At 40.5% G+C, this 16230-nt stretch overlaps 1 protein-coding gene across 2 annotated transcripts in view; it reads right to left on the reverse strand.

Moving 5' to 3' along the window:
- lrfn5a (leucine rich repeat and fibronectin type III domain containing 5a) overlaps positions 1 to 16230 on the reverse strand; it is a 110901-nt gene that overhangs the window by 63221 nt on the left and 31450 nt on the right. For both annotated transcript variants that reach the window (XM_034576057.1, XM_034576056.1), the window contains exon 2: positions 10285 to 10395. The gene's annotated coding sequence lies outside the window, so the exon portion shown is untranslated. The remainder of the gene's footprint in view (positions 1 to 10284; positions 10396 to 16230) is intronic.

Raw genomic sequence — 16230 nt, forward strand, 5'->3', positions numbered from 1 at the left:
ATCTATTTTTACCACTGGAAAGATACCGATGTGAGACGTTGAAGATATAAAGAGGAAGGTATGCAGATAGGCCGACAGCGAAGTAAACAGCGAGCCAAGACACAGAATGCAAAGACAGAATAAGATTAAGAAGAAAGAAGACAGTACCCGATAAGAAATTATTTAGAAAGACAAAGGCAGAAATGGGTGGATGATAACGACTGCCTGAGAGACTAAGAAAATGAGATAGGATCAACATATCAGGAAGAAAAAGGAGGAAAATCTGAGAGGAGATAAAAAGGAGCAGAGCACAACAGAGGCCAGAACTGTGAAAAGGAGCCAGACATGTCGGTAGAGACACATTTAGCTTGAGGGGAGGAAGAGCAGCATCTGCAAGCTGTCTGACTGAACACACTGGGTTTTAAAAGGGAAAAGGGAGCATCTGAGGGAACGTAAATTTGCAGCGTCTGACGCGCATTAATGAAAGACCTCCATAAAAAGCACAACAGGGAATATATAACCAGTAATGTTGCACAAGTGTCACACCAACTCATGCAGCATTTAAAGCGTGGATGTGACACAACCTGAGCTGTGCGATAATTATGTTTATATATTCACGTGAGATCATTTCTGCTGAATGCATTCCACCAAACCTCATACAAGTTTTCACAGCATATAAGCAGGACCCGAGAAACGACCAGTGCAAGGATCCTATAAAAATACTGTTTATTATTATTAATAGTATTATTATTACTATTATTATTATTTCTATTATTATTATATCTGTTTATAAGTATTCCTTGTGCCCTAAACCAACAGGAAGTCTGCCATTTTCTATTTAAAAAAAAAATATTTGTATGGTTTTTTGGGCCTTTAATTAATATCTTATTATCTTATTAGATTTGTGGCGTCGAGTGGTTGCCAACACCATGGACCTGGCCAGTTCAAACTAAGTCAGGTTTGCATTCATACTGCTATCACTTTAAGTGGTGGTGGCTGGACATTTAAACCATGTCCCTTACTGTGCAACTATCCCGATGTCACCGCTCACCTACTGGTGAAAGCCAGCCAGCCGATTGTATCTGATGGTAACAGTACTCCCTGGTAACTAGAGAAATACCCCCTGCTTCACTGTTGTCATGTCATGAAATAGAGAACAGATGTGTGGGGGGGTCTATTAGTTAATTGTATAAATGGCAGCGATTCCAGAGTTTACATTTTCTTCACCCTGTCTGTACCTTCACAAGATGCAAGAGCAGTCACACACACATCTATTACATACACATATTACACACATACATTAGTGTGTTCACACAAAGGTTGCAGTGCTGATAGAGACAGATGTACAGATGTAATCCCAACACCAGCAGCACATCGTCTCACAATAGAGTGTTAAATGTGTGAGGGCCGCAGAGAAGGAAGAGTGATGGAGCTGACACGGATGGAAACAGAGGGAGATAAAGTTGAAATGATTCAGACAGAATAGAGAGAGGAGAGCAGAGTTGAAGAGAGGTGACTGGAAAGAGAAGATAAACTCTGACAATATCATAGTTTGAAATGTGCTAGACGACAGAAACTGTATCCTGAATACCACACACAATAGTTGATTGTGTGTGTGTGTGTGTGTGTGTGTGTGTGTGTGTGTGTGTGTACACTGTGTTTGTCTTCATGCATTTCTATTATAACAATTTGAATTTTATTAGCAACTGAAAACTGAACAGCAAAATGTAATCAGTATTGACTGTTAATGTTCAATGTAAGTACAACAGAATCTATATTGTTGGAATAGTTTTACGTGAAATATATATCTGTCTGCAATCTAAGATTCTTGGCTCGTCTGACTGAACATCAGGATTAGTGCACTTCTTCATCCTGGTATTCATGGTCTCCATTGGATAAATACTGCTGACTATATGGCGACTTCCTGACTTTCTTTCTAGTGCCACCTTAAGCTTACAAGATTTTAGGTGAAAAAATTATTGATTTACATTTTAAGTTTTTCAAAGTAAAACATTTAACCTAATTTTCACCATAAATCAGTGGTGTCCTGGCCTATAGTATGTGAACCATTTAGGAAAAGACTCACTCTTCACACATCCAGGTTGGATCAAGACAATAAACCTTATCCGACATAAAATCAAGTGTTATTTTTCCTGCCACTGCTAAAATCAGTGGACAGCATCAACATCATATATGGAAAGGAAATTATTATAATTTGTGTGGAGTTGTCGGTTTATTTAATATCTTTGTTCTTAGAAGTCAAAGTCACATAAAAAATAACAACTATAAATCCTAATATTAAATACAAGCACGCGCGAGTGTCGGAAAGTATGTATCTGTGCTCCTCTTAACTGAAAAGCTATTACATTCTTGCTTATGACTTATAACTTTTTCCATTTTCTTCAACTTTTTTTAATTTAAAATGTCATCACGGACAAAAAAAAAAACACAGAGTGAAGTCCAGCTTCTGCCGGGCCTCACTGTCTCTGTCCATTGTTGTCTTCTGTCAGTGGTTTCCAGCCAGGCTCGGGGCTCCATGTAGAAAATAAACAAGTATGGCTACCCTCACATCCTGTTTCACACACTCCATTTCCTGCCACTGCCTACGGTGAAAGAACAGCGTAGAGACAGAGAGAATAGCTAAGTAATTTGGAGAGGAAGTCAGAGATAATACAGCCGTTTGCAGTGTGATGAGGCAATGATACAGACGGAAACTCACTTACTATACCACGGATAACAAAATGAAAGGGAGGGGAATTGTTTGTGAAGTTGTATTGCATCTCCAAATCTCATAAACAAGCAGAAATGGCCTTAATGCATCAGAAATAAGAGGCTTTGTCTGTGTTATCTACAATATCCCTTTGTTGTAGTAGACTATTCAGCAAAACAAGTACAACTACTACTACTACTACTGAGTTCTACCTGTAAAATCAGTAATAAGTGGTACCATCACATCTTAGTATCACTGCTGTGAACATATGAAGATGTGGTCATGCTGAATGGAAGTAACTGTCATAGTGATACAGGTTTATTACTTCCTGTCCATCCCCCCATATCCAGGTATTTTCTGTAAATGTTGAAACATGTTGCAAATCAATTTTCTATCACTATGCTTCAGTGAAGATGACAAATGTACGTGTTTTAAGCAAATATCAGGAGAGTAGATAAAGTGTTTGCTGTGTGCTGTTGAAGCCGGTGGCATATATGCAGTGTTTGTTGGTATACAACAGTGTAAATACATTTAAAATGTGTGTCTGGTACTAATTTAAAGAGATTAATTCACAGTTTACAGCTTATTTATTTGATGTAAACATACATCACCCTATCACACTTTGATGTGTGGGCAAACAGAAAACAGAAAATGATGTTGCTAAGCACCAAAGAGCAGCAGCAGTTACACTAATGGTCTTTATCTACTGCATTTGAGATTAATCACTTATCAACTATTTCAAGATGTAATATTTTGTTTTATTCTTTTGTTAAACTAAGTATATTCGCAGTTTATTGGTGTGCGAGAATAATAAAATTATAATCAAGACAATTGGAATTTCTCAGCAGTTGATGGCTGTGCGCATACTGAGAAATAAAATCTCTTCCATGACACCAAGAGCTGCACAAACCAAACAAAGACACGTCACTCTTCCAGTCTGCAGGGAGGCTGCTTGGTGCACTAGGTATTGATATTAATATGACTGTATTAGGGTTGCACGATGCTAGCTCCATAACCAATGGCTGACAGTGATCTTCATGTTGATGAGCACATCAGGATGTGATGTCTCTCACACATCATATGCTCAGGCCGGACAGACACTGTGGGATTTGAACCTGTTTTTGACCTGATTTCTGAGACACTGCTAAATTTAAAGTGCAATTGAATTTCAGCTTTGTTTTGCGTTGTTTGACGTGTTGATGAATTTATGACATGTCAGAAGTTTTGGTCGACCATGCTCATGCTCCCGCACAGTTGAAGCATATCACCACAAGTTAAGTCCCCGAATCCACCCCCTTTTTTTCCTCACTGCATCTACGTGAAATTGTGAAACACAGTTTAGGGGTTCCGTGACCAAAATACCAGAGAGAAATGTTTTTGCATGCAGAATGGCACATGTCGACTTCTTCATGTTCTACTTTAACATTAGTCAGACTTGTCAAGTGCGGCCGACAGATACGAACAGTTTGAGCAGTCAGGTTGTGGCTTGATGAATTCGACCAGACCGAACAGTGTGTTCTGGCTTCTCATCATAGACGATTTACTTGTACACTGTGAGCTGGAGTTTCACATCAAAGGGATAGTTCACCCAGAAATGAAAATTCACTCATTATCGCGTCTCAGGGGTAAACAGTGTTAGAGCAGAATCCAATACAATTGAGGTCAGTGGTGACCGATTCTTCAGACGTAACAGAACAGAGAAAAAAACAGAACATGCCTCCATTCTGCTCGTGTGGTATCATCCAAGACATTCAAGTTCGACTCGAAACGAGGTCATTTACGTCGTGATTTTTAAGCCTTAATGTCCGCTGATATCTTCTGACGAGGTGCATTCGGGGACCTTCACTAATGCTAACGTCCGCTAGCTTAGCCACTTCTTGTGGACTTTTGATCTTAAAACAGGGTGGAAATTACCTTGTTTCGAGTCAAACATGAATGTCGGGGCTTGCGGACACCACACGAGGGCATGTTATGGTTTTTCTGTTGTTTTATTACGTCTAAAGATAGGTCACTAATCAGCTACACTGTTTACCCCTGAAACTCCAAAAGTGTTATGTGGACTCAAACACTTTTTCTGGGTGAACTATCCCTTTAACATTTCACACAGCCTATACCCAGCTTAACTTTGTAGACATCACCCAGATGTCCCTTGATGCGACGTTATCTGCTTATGGCTGACTAGCTGCTGTATTACTGAAGCTTTGGCAAAAGTCCCTTTGAAGATCTACCCCTCATTTCTGCCTTCATACTCTGACCGTGACATTACGTCAGAGACCTCTTTGCTACAGCTGCTTGGTCAACCTGACACCTTCTTATGTTCAATGGCCACAAACTTCCAGTCAGCTGTGTTCATACTATTGTTTTTTGTTTGTTTCAAAGTAATAGTGTAGATGTATAATACCATGGTAAATTGCTGTGGTTGTTGTTTCGGTGTCATACTGAGAGTGTTTGTCTGCTGCTGCTGATGGGGGGGGAAAAACTGAAAAGGAAAGTAAAGACCACTTTAGAAGTGTTCACCATGACTAACAACTGTACGCAAAAGCAACAGAGGGAAAGAGAGGGAGAGGGAGAGGATAGGGAGTCTTAAGCATGACTAACTAACTACCTCAGGGTGTGTGTCTTATGTATTTGCATTTCCTCTCATGTATGAATTATCCCCCTTGCTTTGGGTTCCTTTCCCTTTTATCTCTCCTCTCCTCTCCTTTCCTCTCCTCTCCTCTCCTCTCCTCTCCTCTCCTAGTCCTCCTCCACACCTCCTAACACATATTATCCCACGGGGACAGAAGCGACGCAGGTTAGCATGGTGACCCAGGCTTGGCTGGCCCTTGGCAGGTCTTGGCTGCCAACCCCCCCCCCCCCCCCCCCCCCCCCGCCTGCCCCAAGGGATCCAGGCAGCCTTTCAACTCTTTGGGAGACAGTACACAAGCACTCACACTCACACACACACACACACACACACACACTTATGCTGACAGACAAAAAGGTAAAGAGGAGGTTAACGAAGGAGAGAAGTGTGTTATTAAGAAAAAAGAGGAAAATGTTAATAATAATAACATATAACAAAGTTTTTACAGATGTAAAAACAGAGTGTAATTACACATGAGGCTACACATGAGGTAGTTTCAGTACAATCAAGCACCGGAGATCATGGTCGGTGAGGATAGATACATGAGTAAAAGCAACACAAAGGAAAACTCTAATTAAAAGCTATTTTATAGGAAAGAAATGACAAAAAGAGGACTCTGAGGTAGGTCGTCTGATTTCAAAAAGGAAGATTAGGGGGTAACGACGAGATGAATAATGATTGTGTGTCGTATTTTAAAAAAAGATTTAAGGAAGAGGAAAACAAATATGAAGGAAAAGGAAATAGGAGTAGAGAATCAGGAGAGAATCAGAGAGGGAAAATGTAAAGGAGGCAACAAAAAGGAGATATCCTAAATAATAATAACACTAGGTTCATCTTCAAAATGTTAAAAAGCGATTATAGTGAAAGGTAAAATAATGGAAGAGCGAAAATATGTTCCTGATAGGGTCAAATGTGAAGAAGGTAATGGAAAGGTCGCACCCAGCCACCCACCTCCTTTCCTCACTTTACTTCCACCTCACATACTTAACCCCTCCAATCCATCCACATCAAAGTGAGTAGAGGACAGAGATCCTACTTTGATATGTATGGCTGAGCAGCACATACACAATCATGCTAAACACAGAGAGAGAGAGAGAGAGAGAGAGAGAGAGAGAGAGAGCATTATTTGCTGTCAGGAGCTGGAGGGTTGCGGGTTGCATTCCCTCATCAGTGTACAGGCCTCTGAGTGAACTCTGACGTGTGGAACGATGTTCATTAAAATGGTAAAACAAACAGAGGCGGCTGTTTGATCTCTCGTCTCTCTCTGTCTGTCTGTCAGTGCATCTCTCTCGCTCTCTCTCTCTCCCTCTATCTCCCCGAAGCAATAAGAGCAAGCAAAACAAACAAACAAATAAACAAAAGAGTTTGTGCTATATATATATATATCTTAACAGCCTGCATGCTGCTCGTATCTATTTGAATTCTCGAACACTGTCACTTATACTTCTGCCACAGAATAATATAAAATGAATTATTAAAGACTTCTTCATCAGTATTGAGTACAGCTTGGTCTGTTTGATGTATCAGCTTTCTAACTTCAAAAGAATCAGCTGATGATGCCTTCAGGGCTGCAGCTAACAATTGTTTTTATGTTCGATTAATCTGCTGACTGCAATTAATATTAGTCAATGACATGTATCACTTTATTATAATTATTTAGATGCTTTTCATTCATATCTTTGCAGCTGGTGAAAGCAAAGCAAATTGTACCTACTTTATAAGCTTCTCTGTAGCTTCCAGTAATATATAATACAATTTGACAACTTTTTAATCAATTGTTTGTGTTCATATTTTGTATTTGCAAAGTAAGTGGTATCTAAAGTTTAAATGTTTTGGAGTGAATCACAATATTTCCAATATTTTAATGTGTGTAATGTAATATGAAGAAGTATAAAGTGACAGAAAATAGATATACTCAAGTCAAGTAGAATTACTGCAAAACTGTACTTGCATACAGTAATTGAGTAAAGGTACATAGTTACTGGAACATAGATATTTCTCTATACATTCATGTGGTTTGATAAAAATCTGAAATATGCTCTTGAAAATGTTCATGACCAATGCCAATTTATAATATTTCTAGCAGCCTAACCTCTTTATAAAAGCATATAACATGTCTAAAGTCTAGACAGGTTGTGACAATAGAATACTACTTAGCCCTGTATAGAGAAAGACAGATGAACACAAACTGTCTGAAACTAGAACGCCACTCAGGGCCATCCGCCTCTGCCACAGTCAAAATACAACATGTCAGTGGAGCTCCTGTAATAGAAAAATAAAAGGAGAACAAAACAGTTTGATCATCTACACCAGACTGTACAAACCCACTGAACTCAAAACCATAAACCAGTCTCATAAGGATCCAAACATTACTTCTTGAGAAACTGATGAAAATGTGGAAAAATTATTTTACAATGTAAAGGGATGTGATCAAAAACAGCAACTAGAACCCGTTCAAACAGATCACATCAATAATTGTATAGGTCCTTGCCCCTGACCCATCCCAGCAACATGTTGGCTGCATATCTGCTCAGACATTGTTTCCTGCTGACCAATAAACAAAGTAGAATGGCACTCAGTAGAGAACTGTGAAGGCCTAACATTCCCCCTAAGTGATTTAATTCATCTAGATCCATAAATCATTCCCTAGGAAATTGGTGACTAAGTAGAAAAAAAACAAAAATCACAATTTTGCAGTGTTAAAGAAAATTAAAAAGAAAAAGTTCATCCCTGATACATATCGCATCATTGGGGAAGATGAAAACATAATCTTCCTGGCTGAGGTAACAAACCAAAACAGAGTCTATATATGTTAGAAGTAATGAAAGGGTTCAAACTACGGTGCTCTAAAGTGTGAATACAAATTCCACATAAGTCAGACATTTATAATTTCCCATGTGAGCATTTAATGAATGGATCCAGATTTTGTAATGAGATGTAATAAATGTCAACAAAGAATTCCAGTGTGCTACCATGAGTGGAAAGAACACTCCTACTTTAAATGCAACATTTTAGAGGATGATGATGATGATGGGAAATGATGAAGACACCACAGAGACACAACAAAACCATGCATTGGTCCAAGTTAAGAGCTCTGAATAGCATGCTGTTAATATCTTCTACCTTCTGGCTATGAATACATCTCCACAAACACCCTTCAAATTCATGTGTGTGCAATTTGTTCTGGTCAGAGCAGATTTCACATCTGCCTCAGGCATTGTGGGGAATGTATAGCTCCCACACACACACACACACAGATGTAAACACACTATCCTCTATATCTCATCCTCGTGTCACTGATGGACGGATAGAACAGAGTGTTGACTTTCTCTACCTTCTACCCCCCCCCTCCTTCCTCTCCACACTTCTCCCCTCTCTCCTCTACCCCTGCCCCTTTCTAGCTGAGTTCAGCAGTCAGCCACATCCCACCGGGACGCATCGAGGTTGGGAGTGTAGATCTAACAGCCGAGTGAAGAAAGGGAAAAGAGAAAGTGAGAGGGCACGGAGGAGCGGGGATTATCGGCGGAGTCTCAGGGGGTAAGGAGGATAGACATGGTTTTCTGACTAAGGAAGCCGATATGAAGATGACAGGGTGGCATGAAACCATTAGTGAGGAGATAACGTTTGAAGAGGAAAACCATAACAGCATCGGTTAAGACGAAAGGTATTGCTTATTCTTCCTGAAACAGCCAATGCAGGGCGAGCTCAGTATCCAATACACATTCACACTTAGTTAAAACAAGACTAGCTTCCACTACAGGGCAAGGCAGGGCTAACACCTTCCACGGTGATCTCACACACACAACTACGTACTCTCCACTAGATCTCCTTTTCCACTACAAGGCCAAAGGTAACACATCCGAGGCCAGTTGCTCTGACCCACATAAAGTCTCCCTCTGTTTAGCAAACAGCTCCTAAGTGGAGCACAATTCGTCTAACAAGCTTCCACAGCAGAACTGTCAGAGGAATACATGTCAGTAAACATTTTGAGTAATAAGGGTTTTGAGATGAAAAGATCGTCACTCCTCTCTTCTGTTAAATGCTCGAGCCAGCCAGCTCACGATAAGCTTTAAGACTGCATGCAGCCATGCATGCAACCAAACACCAAAATCCACCAACCAGCACCTTTTGTCTCATTTGTAATATCTGTAGTAAAAATTGTAGCTGACTATCAATTTAGCTTTAAGTGGTTGTAAGTAGATTTTGTAACTTTTGGACAGAGTTCGGTGTAACAAACCAAGCCAGGCCCTTTAGGAGGGTGGCATTGTGGAGAGTGCAAAGTTTTTTTTGGAGCTACAGCCACAGAAAAAGTTGCTCCGTCACCTCCATCCCCGCTAGTTACCTGTTTTATGAGCAGGGAGCACTGAGTTTCAAGGCTACGAATGTTCTCCATAGTTCTGCAGAGTGGGTCCAGACTATTCTAATGCTACCATAAACCTTCAAGGCTAAGCTAAGTGTGAAAGCGTAATACTAGAAGGCTCCTTACTTTGATTTGGAGCCATAAAGCTGGTGATGTAACTAACCTATAGTACCTACTGAGCTTTAAAGGTGCTTGTAAGTAGAGTTTGATGCTTTTGGATAAAAAACAGATGTTACTAGCCCTTTAGGAAGGCTTGAGACATTGCCTCAGTGTTGTAAGTTTGTTTTTTTAGCTGCAGTCACGCATACAGTTGCTCTATCACCAATGTTAGCAATCAGTTTTTATGGCTGACAGTGACCCAAGGCAAACCCAAGTGTGCTAGCATGATACCAGAGGTGGGGGTCACCTTGACTTGAAGCTGGTGAGGTAAGACTAGTTGTTTCTATCAGTTTCCAGTGTTTATGGTAACCTTAAGTTATTCATGCTCTAGTTGCAGCGTCACGTTTAACAGACCAGAAAGATGTCAACCATCTCATCTAACTCTCAACAAGAATGAGTGTATTTCTTAACTAGTCCTTTCAGTAAAATCATGCTGAAAACAACACTTACCTTCAGAGACGTAAAAGCGGTTAACACTCTGCTTCAGGTATCACATGTTACCACCGCTATAACATCCTGGATGAGGGGGCAGGTCCAAAATCTTCTCTCAGGTCTCACTCACTGAAGAGAACAGGAAATAAAGAAGAAGAAATTAGTCTTCAATAGGTCTACTACAATAAAATCTGACCTGTGTCTCGACACCATATTTTCTGGGCCTGCAACATCTTATATAGTGCATTTGTTGTCCACTTTATTGTTTTTTAATTCATTTTGTTGGCTGAAAGCACAGTATGAGGTGTACAGTTTCCTCCAGTGTGGTCAGAAACTGCTTACTTTGCAACTTTGAACTACTGAACCAAGTAAAAGTGGGAAAAGTTGAGAGCATACACACACGCACACACACACACACACACACACACACACACACACACACAGAGTAAATCTGCCCTCACATGCTGTTGCTACTGGGTATCAATGACTTGAACAACACCGACCATTGATCCAAAGATATCCCTCTTCCTTCCTCTCCTCCCTTCAACCTTCCGCCCCCTCTTTTCCCCCTTTGCCTCTCTTCATTCTCCCACGCCTCCTCTTCTTTTTATCCCATTTTCCCATTTGGATTTTTCTCTCCTCTCCTGCACATCCAGGTTTCACTTCTTCCCTGTACCCCCTCCCTCCCTCCCTCTCGCTTTTCAGCACTCCTCCTTCAAAGGATAGAGGGCACAGCCGAAACAAAGGCTGCTTCTGTACCAGCTGAGCCAGCAGGACGGAGGGAGGGATGGAGGGAGGGAGGGGAACGGATCAAAACGAGGCAAAGGAGGAAGAGAATGAGGGCAAAGAGTAAGGTGAAAGGGAGGGTGAGGAGTCGGACAGGGCTAAAAAGAAAATGAAGAGCAGGGGCATAGGGATGGCAATGGTGGAAAAAAAGGTTAAAGATAGAGAGTGATGTTACAAAAAAAGCGGTGGAGTGTGAAGGAACGTAGAAAAATAGAGAAACAGGACAACGGGGATGAATGTGAAAGTGAAGAGCAGAGAAACGGAAGGAGATAAAGATAGATGCGGAGAGGAGAGTTGGAGATTGTTCTCACATCAATAGTGTGGCGGTGTCTGGTATCAGCAGGATCTCACACACACACACAAAGAGTTATCACAGTCGAACTATAATTAAATCTGCCGACAGCAGCACAAACGCACGCTCTCCGTTTTATCACATAAAGAATATCTACCTTCCCTAAATCTGACATTGGTTTGCTATCGCGGCTTTGCCTGTCGATGCAAAAGTTATTCATTTACTTACTACTGTGATCACAACTGACGTGATGCACAGCGGCGGAGGTATAACACACTTATCTAAGAGCTTATCAGGAAAACATATTGCACTTTAAAAAGCTGGATGCAGGCGGACACACGAGATAGACTGGTAACATGAGCTGAATGATGCATAGGGGTTGTAATTTATTTATTCTACCCCTCTACTGACTATGACCTTGGGAATACACAGAAGCCCATAGTGAAAATTATACGGTGGTAAAATAGTGCCCCTTTGTCAGCTAATCTGCCGACAAGCGGCAGATGTGATTGACTCTGGTTTAATATGCAGGACCACACCTTTAATGCAAGGGCATGAGCTTTTAAATCTACGGGCACCTCAAAAGGACAAATGCTAAGAGATGCTTTGCATTGCAGATGCTACGTGCGCTGGTTTAGGTTTATATTAAGCACTGCAGCTAAATAACACAAATGACTTCATGGTTGATTTAATGAATTAACCACTGTCTGTTTTGTGGCAAGTGTTCTACCAATTTGTCTGCACAGGTCAATCTAGTCCAAGGCTCTTATATAACTCCACAACAAACTTTGTTGTAGCACCTATTTATAGAAACAAACAGGCAAATCAAAGTCATTCACCTAATCTGATCCATATCACCTGTCAAAAATACACTCCTGCTTTTATGATAAAAGCTTTTGTGTCCTTGTGAAATATTAGTCCCAAAAAAAACATGTCTGCTGCCATCAAATACATTTTTCAGCAATCCGAGCATTAAACTTTGATGTGATCCATAACGGCACAAAGCATTAAAGTTGCACCAGACAACCCCTTCTACAAAATCCTTGGGTCAGTGGTTTGCTTCTCGTAAGATACCCAGTGTGAGAAGACAACTGGTGCAGCCTAATGAGCCTGCCCCCCCGGGGTGAGACAAGCGTTCCCTCAGTTTTGGGGCCTGGACCTTGAGAAGAGACCATTAATCCTTTAATGAGACCAGGTACCTGGAGTGAAATGCCACAGTCACTTTACATGGCTTGCTGAAACCCCCCCCCCACCCGCATGAGACGGGAACCAAAAAATCTGTCCAAGGAAAAAACGTCTCCTAAATATAATTACTTTCAATTATTCAAGATCTTATATAACTCCAACCTAGGAAAAAGGCTTAACTAGTGTGCAGGAAGTCTGTGATATATCTGCTTGTTTATTCTTTATCTTAGAGTTCATAGCATGGGTAGAGTACAGAGACGCCACGGACATCATTTATTTATGGTTCATGCAGTCACAGTGAGGACGCACTGTACGTACCAGCCGGCCATCGCACAGTGCTTTAACAATTTGACAGTAACACGAGGTGCATGCTGGCCCATATTTTACCACATGGTGCCATATTTCACTTAATTACATAGACCTCTGCTTGAGTAGCCTAAAGGTAGTGGAGCGATATGTGAAGGAAGCGGTACAGAGAACATGTACGTGAATAAATCATTTTACTGAGAAATTACAAAGTGTTTCATGTCGAGCCACTGAGTTCTCAGATGTCTGGTTTTGTGACACATGGGGCTGAAAGTGTTGACTTCTCGAAACTAATTTGTTTGATTTGCATAGATATTCAAGTTAAAACCCAAAATGATCTTAACCAAGATGGCAACATCACAAATATGACAAAATGGTTACTTTAAATGTACAATTTATTACTTATTCCACACTGTACTATTCATTCAAAAAAGTAACTACACTATATATATTTTTGACTCCACAGCAAAAGTAAATAGTTGCATTACTTGTAACGTGCCTTTCGTTACAATAAGATAAACAAATAAAAACTAGAACGGTGCTCGGGGAGTGCACAGAGCTCTGCCAAGGCTAACGCCCTATCTCGCCAAAAAGTTATTGGTTACACCCGTTTATCCAGATCCGCATAAAAGCCTAATGGTTTTATCCTCGGGTCAGGCCCCGCTGCTCCATAAAAATTTCATGTCAATCTGTTCAGCAGACAAACAAACGCTGATGAAAACATAATCTCCTTGGCGGAAGTAACGGGACTATTGTTTAACAAGGTTAGAGGTTTGTTTTAGTTTACCCCCGATGACATCTGGTTGGAAACCTGGTCATGCTGACGCACACAGTGTCGTCTGCTTTTATAGAGGCTACACATCCTGTCCCTGCATCAGGCTATTACGTCCAATCTGTCATCTGAACGCAGAGACACAGCTGATGTCCATAAAACGTACAGTGAGACAGCAAACAAGCCAACAGGAAACATTTCAAACCAACTGAGGTTCACTGGGAAAGGTTTCACTTATGTCATTACTGGGTTTCATACTGGAAGTGTTCTGGAAGCTGGTGAAAGGAGAACTCAGGCAGCAGCTGATGTCTTATGCAGAAGATTTTATTGTAGACTTGATGCATCAAGGAGACCAGAAGGTGGAACAATATACAAACGCCAACAGAGTAACATGAGCAATTGTCCCCCCCCAAGTCTGAAGATGTCTCCCACAGCATCCCAGTATATCTCCTTCACCCTGTGTCACCCATTCCAACAGCACATCCATGAATGGCTAGAATTGCTGTCACTCTCTATGTGACATGTAGGTGTTCACATCCTATTGGATAGTTAAGTCTAAAGAATGCATTCCTACATCACATTACGTCTTACCACTGGTGTAATACGCAAATGAGTCGGAGTTTGGTGCCTCTCTGTCTGGGGCATCTGAATAAGATATGAAAGTCCATGAGTGTAGACACTACAATGTGCTGTTGGTTGGCCTTGGGAGTATTTGTGGAGTGAGACAGGCTCTATTCTTATAATAGTGTACAGATGTAATTTGTGAGAATGGTCTAAAATTCCTCAACACATACAATACTAGTTATTGGCTTTAGATTGAAAACAAATTCATAGTTTTCTTTTAAAATAGTTTATTTTTCGTAGTCTTTTAAAAAAATATTCACTCACACGGCCGACGTTTTACAAAATATCTCTATCTAAACTTTCTGTTTTTTATGTACACACACAGGTAACTGGAGTATTTGACAATTTGCACTTTGGAAGGCAATTCTAAAATTCTCACTTTTAGTGATTTAAGACGCTGTGGCTCAAACACGGAGGAAAAAGTAAAATATCGGCACAAGATAAATTATTTATTGCCAAATAATGTTTGGATTATTGAAAAAAGCTCTAGTTGAGATCTGATTTTTGAACCATATATATATATATATATTTACATCCTGATGAGATTAGCTCCTGAATGTGGCAGCTATGCTTTCTTTGCAACAACCCTATGTTGTTACAAAAAACAACATGTTCCTACTGGTTTGAATTTTTTGGAGCTAACATGTGCAGCTAAAAATCTTTTGTTGCATGAGTGAGTAACTAAAACGTTCCCTTCTTTCACTGCTTTACTATATAAATAATTGAAAAAGACAAAAGTAGTAGCAACATTTCTTTTCTGTGAGTGAACCCAGGTGTCATATCCTTATGGAATCAAATCTCTGAGGCTTGCTTGGTGTGTGGAGCTCCACAGATGTAAAAACTGCCAAACATAACAAACACTGTATTTGTGCGAGTGTTTGTGTGCAACGGTTGACCGAGTCCATGGATAGAGCCTATTGCCATCCAGCCAGCACATCGCTCCTCTGAATTATTGAAACAGGTCAGTAAAGATAGCAGCATCTGTATGTTTGTGTGTGTCTTTGCCGTTTGTCTGTGTGCATACAGCACTGCAGTGCAGATTCACAGCTTAAGCTTTCGGTCTTTTCAGGACTGTACAGAGGGAATTAATTGCTGCGCCCTCTACTCATTTCTAATCTTATAAATATAAAACGGAAGCCGCGTCAAGTAGATATTTGAACAAAGGTTATATATCGCAAATAGTGGGTTATGTGTGTTTGAAACAGCTGTGCTAAAACAAGACCCAGTAATGAATGCATTCACATTGAATAGTTAATAATAAAAGCCTCTCTGACTTTGCAGTTTGCAAAAAGCTCCAGAGCAACACTGTGTTCTCGCTGTGTTCCGCTTCTCCTCTGTCCTGAGCTGTTTCCTTCTTTTAACAGAACAGCAGCTAGAATAAGAACCAAGGGCAACCACTGCTCCTCCATGAGATCAATATAACAGCAGCAGGCAGAGCTTCTGAGAGCTGGGATGTCTACGCACAAACTGCTCGTTGGAGTCTTTTTGGTGCCCGAAGAAAATAAGTGCGGATTTTAAATAAAACAACAAATGAGACTTAAAACAAACGTTATAAGGCATTGGTTTGGAAAAACAAACAAACATAAAAATTAGGTTGAAAATACAATACAGATTCAAAACAGTGACTGCAGCTCATGTTAACAGGTGCAATAGAAACAGGCTCTGGAGGAAGAGCCGACATTAATTCAGAAACCCACCACACGACTGTTATAATTAAAAACTTGGTTATACAAGATTCTCATCAACCTATGATCTGCTTCCTAATGACTTTTTTTGTGTGTGATTTTCCTCACTGGACTTCCTTGTTTGTATCGGGTCAATTATTTCAGTTTCCAGTTCATCTTGCTTCACCCATACTCTGCTTTTGCCCATTCTCCAGTACCAGCTTGTCTTTACTACCTCCGTAAACACATGCACTCTCGTGTTCTATCAAGTGTGCCTCTTCATGTATGAACCTTGCTTCCCTATGTTGGATTGCTGATGATTGCCTGCTCCTCGA

This window comes from Hippoglossus hippoglossus, chromosome 22 (assembly GCF_009819705.1).
Source record: "Hippoglossus hippoglossus isolate fHipHip1 chromosome 22, fHipHip1.pri, whole genome shotgun sequence".
NCBI classification, from domain to species: domain Eukaryota; kingdom Metazoa; phylum Chordata; class Actinopteri; order Pleuronectiformes; family Pleuronectidae; genus Hippoglossus; species Hippoglossus hippoglossus.